The following is an 8594-nucleotide window of genomic DNA, read 5'->3' as shown; positions in this document are numbered from 1 at the left end:
TTTCTATATTAATCAGCACTCAGATGAGAAGTAGAAATTGCACATGTTATTTAAACAGAGAAAATAAAGAATTGGATATTAACTGTTGAAGAACAGAAACGACACAAAGAAAACACTAAGAAATCATGGGTGTATTAACAGCAGTAAGGAGTTGCCACCTCTATGACTAGGGGAACATTAGATGTGTTCCCACTTAACACTTGAAGAATGGGACCTGGAGACCTCTGAGGATGGTTTGCTACTCTGCTGGTAAGGATGCCACTAAACTTAGATTAGCGAGTTCAGTGCCTTTGTGGGACTGACCTGAGACCTTATGGGAGGAGGAGCTGGACAGTTAATGAGAAGGAGACACATTGAAGCTGATCTGGAAGTGCTGGAAGACTAAAAACTGGATTCAACTTCTGCTGGTGGAATGGTTGCAGGAGCAAAGCCAGAGTGAAGCTGACAGGTAGAGAAAACAGAGAAAAAGCTAACAGGATGCTCGTATAAAAAGGCAAGTCTCTTTTCATCTTCCAATCTTCCAGTCCACGTGTATTGACAGAGCCTTTTAAGGAGTCAGCTACAGAGAATGAAAGTGGGTGGCAGAGATCTACCTTTCCATTGCCAAATGAAGTAGAGAATTATAGACCTGGGTGAAAGGCATTAGCCCGGTAAATGGCACACTGTGTCATGACTATTCATGACAGCTTATACGTGAACAATTAACTTTGTTTCATAACTGGGTGTGGTGGTTCACACCTGTAATCCCAGCACTTTGGGAGGCTGAGGTGGGTAGATCACCTGAGGTCAGAAGCTTGAGACCAGCCTGGTTAACATGGTGAAACCCCATCTCTACTAAAAATACAAAAATTAGCTGGGCGTAATGGCAGGTACGTGTAATCCCAGCTACTCTGGAGGCTGAGGCAGGAGAATTGCTTGAGCCTGGGAGGCGGAGGTTGCAGTGAGCCAAGATCGTGTCATTGCACTCCAGCCTGGGCAACAAGAGCGAAACTCAGTCTCAATAATAATAATAATAATAATAATAATAATAATAATAATAATGTGTGTTTCCAACTGAAGATTTAATTTTAAAATTAATACATTTAGGAAAATTTTAAAAAAACAGTAAAATAAGAAAAAAACTGGCTGTTTTTAATTGTCATTTGCCTCTCAACTATTAGGTTGCTGAATTTAGTGTAACTGCATGTTTGGGAGCTAAATTTTGGATTGAGTACAATTGTAGCAGGAAATTAATACTGATCAAAGTAATTTTCCCAGAAAGATGAAGAGTGTTTTTCCTGTGGTGCCATGTACTCCCTGGCAGGGTGTTGCCATCATTGTTACTTTTCCATTGACAATAGAGCTTTTGCAGAATAAAGAAGAGAATACTTTATTTCTCTCTTTTGGATGAAGTCAAAGATGCCCTGGATTAGTGTTGCCAGGCCTCTGCACAGCATAAAGGCACCACTCTTTCATTTCAATCACATATAACCGATTCTCCCAGTATGCATATGTTCCTGCAGGGTGTCAAGAACATGGGGGAACGTCAATGTCTTCACATGCCATACAATCCCTCCACTGCTCAAAAAGACTCACTTATTCCATATGGCTAAAACTTAAAACAAAACCACTTGAGATTTTCCTAGAAATTGCATTAAATCGGGAAATTATTTGCATACACTTCTGTTGTTTGTGCAGCCTAGGAATACACTGCTTTATTGTTTGCAGCTGGCCGGTAGGCTATACCCTCGTAGGTTGCCTTGTTAGAACTACATTAGAAAGGAAATCAACAGATTACCTTTGGTTGGGTTTATGCAAAGGGAGAGACAGCAAGAAATTAAAGACTCAGAGAAAGGAGAAGTCAGTGCATTTATTCCTTTGACTCCATCACCCTTTGGGCACACCATTGGGTTGGCTCCCTTACTCCACTGAAAGCCATAGCAGTGGTGGGTCTCTCCATGTGGATGCCTTCTCTATATTCTAGTAACCACTCCTAGGTGTAAGTAGCAACAGTACTCTCCACAATTCAATGTTATGGAGTATATGATCACACTTTGGTTGCCTTCGTTCTTCGCCCAGCAGCCATAAATCACACACAAGCTTAAAGCCTTCCACTGACTTCCATTAAACTTGGAATAACATACACACCAAAAACCATGTCTACAAAGTGCAACCAGACTTGACTTATCCACCTTTCCAGACTCTCAATGCCACCGTTTAAAGGCCCCATCCTGGTCTCAAAACCCGGCAAAATCTGCTCCTGATTATATCTCCAACATCTCATCCCACTTTCCATCTTGGTTTCTATTTTCCAATGATTTTGTTTTCCTGCCATTTCCTTAAACACACTGAAACTTTTCTTAATGAAGAAAAGTTCATCCTTGCTATTACTACTTCCTAGAATGCTCTTCTCTGTTTCTTTCCAAATTAGCTCATTCTCATCCTTCAGGTCTCTGCCTAGTAATCACTGCCACTGAAGAACTTTCTGAACATCTTAAATTGACCATCCCAATTACTTTTGATTATCATCTTATTTCCTTCATTTCATTTATGACATTACATAACAACCATAATCATTTTTCACTTAGTGATGGTCTTCCCTAATGAGACTATAAGCTTCATTCATGCAATAATCTTGCTATTGGGGTTGACCATTGTAGCCTCACAAAACAAACCTGGACTAATAGATGGGACTCAATACCTGTTTCTTGAGTGAAATTCGAGTATAATGTACTTTGCAATGAAAGGCATATATCTCTCTTCAATGAAAGTATTTGTTAGGCAGAAATCATTACTGATTCTCTCTACTTGAATTTTTCCATAACCACAGTGATCCCTAAGGTCTGTTACTTACAGCTACATTTACTGTTCCTGCTTCCAGCTCCAGATGCTGATTTGGGGGTGAGGATGGTGATACAGTTTCACTGTATCCTCACCCAAATCTCATCTTGAATTGTAACTCCCATAATTCCCATTGTGGTGTGAGGAAACTGGTGGGAGATAATTAAATCATGGCAGCAGTTTCCCTCATACTGTTCTCATGGTAGTGAATAAGTCTCATGAGATATAATGGTTTTATAAGGGGTAACCCCTTTGGCTTGGCTCTGACTCGTATCTTGTCTGCCACCAAGTAAGACGTGCTTTTCACCTTCTGTCATGATTGTGAGGCCACGTGGAACTGTAGGTCCATTAAACCTCTTTCTTTCTTTCTTTCTTTCTTTTTTAATGTAATATGCTATTGTTTTATCGCTTGAGTAAATGTCGAATTGACATTAACTTAAGGAAACAGACCACTGTAGGTTTTTCTAAGTATCTTGCAGTAAACCTCTTTCTTTTGTAAATTTCCCAGTCTTGGGTATCTTTATCAGCAGTGTGAAAACAGACTAATACAGATGGGAAGTGGGCAAGCAGAGACTACGGTGGAGTTCTTCTGGGAGTTTTTCCAGGTTGTTCCTTTATAGGTAAAGAATTAAACATTGCAGAAACCCCTTGATGTATCAAGTATAAATATAGTTCCCTCTCTTAGCTTAGAACCCTGAAGACATTATTTTTTCTATTTTTCTGTTCTATTGGTTTCATCTATGGGTATCTGAAAGGGTTTATAGGCCTCTCTGCTGAAGTTATAACCCCATAATTCATCTGGAATAGGAACACTGGCCACTCAATAGTTGTTTACTCAATAGTTGTTTGCAAAATTCAAATGGACAGAAATTGGCATTCTCACTTAAAACTTAACCCAGATATTTTCTGTGGCACATGTTTTTGGAAGGTTTTGTTTGACAATTTTTTAGGGTATTTGTATTAGTCAGTGTTCTCCAGAGGGACAGAACTCATAGGATATATGTATATATGGAAGGGAGTTTATTAAGGAGAATTAACTCACATTATCACAAGGCAAAGTCCCACGATAATCTGTCTGCAAGCTGAGGAAGAAAGAAGCCAGTAATGGCTCAGTCCGAGTCCAAAAGCCTGAAAAGTAGGAAACTGACAATGCAGCCTTCAGTCTATAGGCCGAGAGCCCCTGGCAAACCACTGGTGTAAGTTCAAGAGTCCAAAGACTGAAGTACCTGGAGTCTGATGTCGAAACGCAGAAAGCATGCAGCACAGGAGAAAGATGAAAGCCAGGAGTCTCCGCAAACCAGCTTATCTCACCTTCTTATACCTGCTTTGTTCTAGCCCTGCTGGCAGCCCATTGGATGGTGCCCACTCACACTGAAGGTGAGTCTCCCTCTCCCAGTCCACTGACTCAAATGTTAATCCACTCTGGCAACACCTTCACAGATACACCCAGGAACAATATTTTACCAGCTATCTAGGCCTCCTTCAATCCAGTCAAGTTGACACCTAATATTAACATCACAGTATTCTATATCACTAGAGAAACATCAAACTAACTCTTAGAACTAGCTCCTAATCTATGAGCAATTTTGAGTTTAAGCATCAGAAAGCATCAGAATGATAATTGAGTCTCTAATTTTAATTTTAAAACATTTTATGTTTTAAAAAACTTAAGTGTTTAACTTGTTCAGACTGTAGGGATCCACATTTGCACTGGTGTATTTTCAGGGGATGGGCAAAGTGGCGGGGGATATGATACCTATTATTAAAGAGTAGCTTGCTCCCGTGACTATTGTGTTCTTTTCCTTTTATTTGTTCCTGTGATATTTGACACAAATTAACAATTTTCTGATTGTTCAGAAAGAATTCATTTGTCAATATGTCATTTATAATAATCTATATATTCTTGTGAAGCAATATTTAGTATACTTATCCATGTTGAAGCAAGCAAATGAATTTATATTTAACATCTTTATGAAAATGAAAGTATTGTCTGTAATGAAGTATTTGTACATAATTGTATGTAAAATATTTGTATGTACTATTATATATAAAGCATTTATACATAATTATATGTGTGTGTAAATGTATATTATGTATAAAGCATTTATATATGTGTGTGTAAATGTATATTATGTATAAAGCATTTATACATAATTATATGTGTGTGTAAATGTATATGCATATACATATCTATTATTGTCAAGATCGAGTTAGTTCTTAGCTAAGTCTGTGTTTAACTTTTCCAGCAGGTCTCCACAATAATAAAATTGTCAAGCCAGTTTTCGTTAACAATTACTGACTCCAGCTATAAATCCCTAAACTGGTCAATAACCTATAACCCAGCACCTTTTGAAATGGAATGTGGGATATTTACGCTCCCCTTGAGAACAGCTTTTATACAAAGTCCCAACAGCAGTTGTGTGCTGACCAGGACCACCGTTCTTGAGCAATAACACAAACACAATAGCAATAGCGTCGGTGTCTTCGCTTCTGTCTTCCCTCCCATGCCTGTAATGTCTGAGACCACTTTTCTTGGAAGGCTTGAATCGCACCCAACTTAACATATTAGGTGCTAGCTTAGCACACGCAGCACTAAACCACACCACAGCTCATTAACCTTTAGACTATAAAACAAGAAAAAAAAAAACTTGCAGAAACGTCAGTTTAACTTTCCATGTCAATAACAGGGTTTAGGGTTAACAAAGAAAGAAAACACAAAACCTGAGACTGTGTGGTCATTATTATTAAGAATCGTTCATTTCATAATTAGTTTTTAAGTCGTAAAGCAAAGCGTCTTGAGGAAAACTAGCTTCTAATCGTATATTTTATTTAAAATTCACTATGTCATGTTTTTCAAAAATATATTAGTCTAACTTAAATACAGTGTAAAGTTGAGTAATCCCTTTACAATATACTGGAGTTTTTTTTTCAAAAATATTGAGCACATATAAGACCTTTTTCCTAATATATTCTCCAACCATTAAACAAATATTTATTAAGCGTTATGTGCCAGGCACAGCTTTAAAGTCACTGAAATACAGTGGAGAATAAAGCAGACACAAGCTGCTGTCCTCAGGGCGCTTACATGCATTTTAGTGTTTTGCATCACCCTCTAATATATGCTTATACGTGTCTTTCCGTTTGTGATGAAGGTAAATTTCACAATGGTCAAAGTCCAAATTACGTGATTCCCATTCTGGTTTGTTTGACATATCCCTCCTTTCAAAGAAAAAATCATTCTGTACATTAAAAATTAAAGTATTTTTATTGTCCTAGAAACACGAAGATAAGCAGTGAAGATTGAGGTATCTAAATGCTTCTGCCTAAGTGTACTCTATCATGTGCTACACTGTCCCCAAGACGCAGGTCAGAGACAGGAGGAGATATGTGCTCTAGAAAAATAAGTATGTCAGCTCAGTAGCTCCAGACAGCAGTATATTGGAGGCCTTAACTAGTAGCATAATGCTGGGACGGGATGCTTCTTGGTGGTTCAAACTTTGCTATACTTTTCGGGATACCTGAAAATATAATCAGCTGTCAGAAAACTATGGCTTGTCACAGTGACTTAGATTATGTGTGTGTGTGCATATATGTATATATGTATGCACATGTGTGTATGCATATATAGTCATATACATTCATATGTACACACATATGCATACACATGGATATATATGTATGTATACACATATATACATAATCTAAGTCACTGTGACAAGTCAGTGTTTATATATATAAGTCAGCATGTATATTAACACAAGTATTACACAAAATGGGGGTGAAAGGACTCAATCCCCTACACAGTCAAAAACCTGCATGTAACTTTTGACTCTCCAAAACCTTCACTACTAGTAGCCTACTGTTAACTGGAAGCCTTACTGATAATATAAACCATCAATTAATGCATATTTTATATGTTATATACTGTATTCTTACATGAAGTAAGCTAGAGAAAAGAAAATGTTACTAAAAAAACTCTAAGAAAGAGAAAATATATTTATTATTCATTAAGCGGAAGTAGATGATCATAAAAGTCTTTGTGTTCATTTTCTTCATGTTGAGAAAGATAAGAAAGAAAAGAGGAGAGGTTGATCTTGTTGTCCTAGGGGTGGCAAAGGCAGAAGAAAATCTGTGTATAAGTGAACCCATGCAGTTCAAACCCATGTTATTCAAGGGTCACCTGTATATACATCTCTCTCTGTATATACACATACACATATGTACACATGTATATATAGAGAGTGTGTGTGTGTGTGTGTGTGTGTAGACAGAGACAGAGAGAGAGAGCACTTAATTACACATCAGGCACTGTGTTAGTTGCCAAAGTTATTAAAAAAATAAAAGGGCTGGGCGCGGTGGCTCATGCCTGTAATCCCAGCACTTTGGGAGGCCGAGGTGGGTGGATCACGAAGTCAGGAGATCGAGACGATCCTGGCCAACACGGTGAAGCCCCGTCTCTACTAAAAATAGAAAAATTAGCTGGGCCTGGTGGTGGGCACCTGTAGTCCCAGCTACTCGGGAGGCTGAGGCAAGAGAATCACTTGAACCCAGGAAGTGGAGGTTGTAGTGAGTCAAGATTGCACCACTGCACTCCAGCCTGGCGACAAAGCGAGACTGTCTCAAAAAAAATAAAAATAAATAAAAATAAAATTTAACAAATAAAAATAAAAGAAGACAAGTCCCACAACTCTCACTCTAGTTGGGGAAGTGATAGTTATGGGTTAGAGTCCTGTATTTATTATTATGGGAGGCTTAGACACATGGTTAGCTAAGGGAAGTCTTCTAAGAAAATAAAGCACCTGATGTGAATTAATTTTTTGGCACCTATCCTGTGCTAGGAGCCTGAATGAAATTTTAGTCTAATGTGCTTTGCAGTGGAAGGTATATATTTTTGTTCAACAAAGGCGTTGGGAATTCAATAACGAATAACATGGACATGGTTCTTGCCCGAAGGAGACAAAAGTATAGTGAGGAGATGAGAGACTTTCAATTACAGAAAATCATACCTACATCTCAACCATGAAGAGGCAGGTTTGGCCAAGGGCAGCATAGGTAGGGAAATCCTGGCCCAGGGGAGAATTGAGCAAAGATTAAAGAAAGGATAGAAATGGCAAGATTGTACAGATTGAGGATAAATAATTTGGTGTTGCTAACGTGTAAACAAAAGCAAAGAATGGAGAGATTTCCTGTATTCTTGAGAATTATTCTGTCATACAGGTGAGAGAACCAGACTGAGAGTCAGAGGATCTGAGCTCTAGTTCCAGAAGAAAGATCTGGGGGAAGTCGTTGCAGGGTAATAATCTAGGCATTTCAGAATCATTTGGGGAGAGAATAATAGTTTTAAAATAAGGGTGGAGTATGCATGACTCCAAGATCATCCCCTGCCCTTCAGTCCTGTCTCAACTGAAGCTTCTTTTCAGTCACCTACCTGATATGACAAAAATGATGAAAACATTTATTGCCAACTTCAGGATGGTTGCAAAAAATGAATGAAATAATGAATGTAACAGTGTATTCAAATATTAATCAATAACACTGTTGCTTAGTAATGGATACATAAAATTGACACCAAGACTTATCAAGATTTATACCGGGAGATTTAAATCTGCTTTATGGAGAAAGATAATGCAGTTCTAATTAACATTTTCCAAAGCAATTCATAATATCCATTGTGCTCTTGGCCACTGGATGTCTTTTTCCATAGAATGGTGCTTAGAGTTTTTGTCCAGGGTGGAGAAGAGAAAATAGTACGTCCTTTAGAATTATTTTTAGTC

This window comes from Macaca nemestrina, chromosome 17 (assembly GCF_043159975.1).
Source record: "Macaca nemestrina isolate mMacNem1 chromosome 17, mMacNem.hap1, whole genome shotgun sequence".
NCBI classification, from domain to species: domain Eukaryota; kingdom Metazoa; phylum Chordata; class Mammalia; order Primates; family Cercopithecidae; genus Macaca; species Macaca nemestrina.
This window is presented reverse-complemented; position numbering follows the sequence as displayed.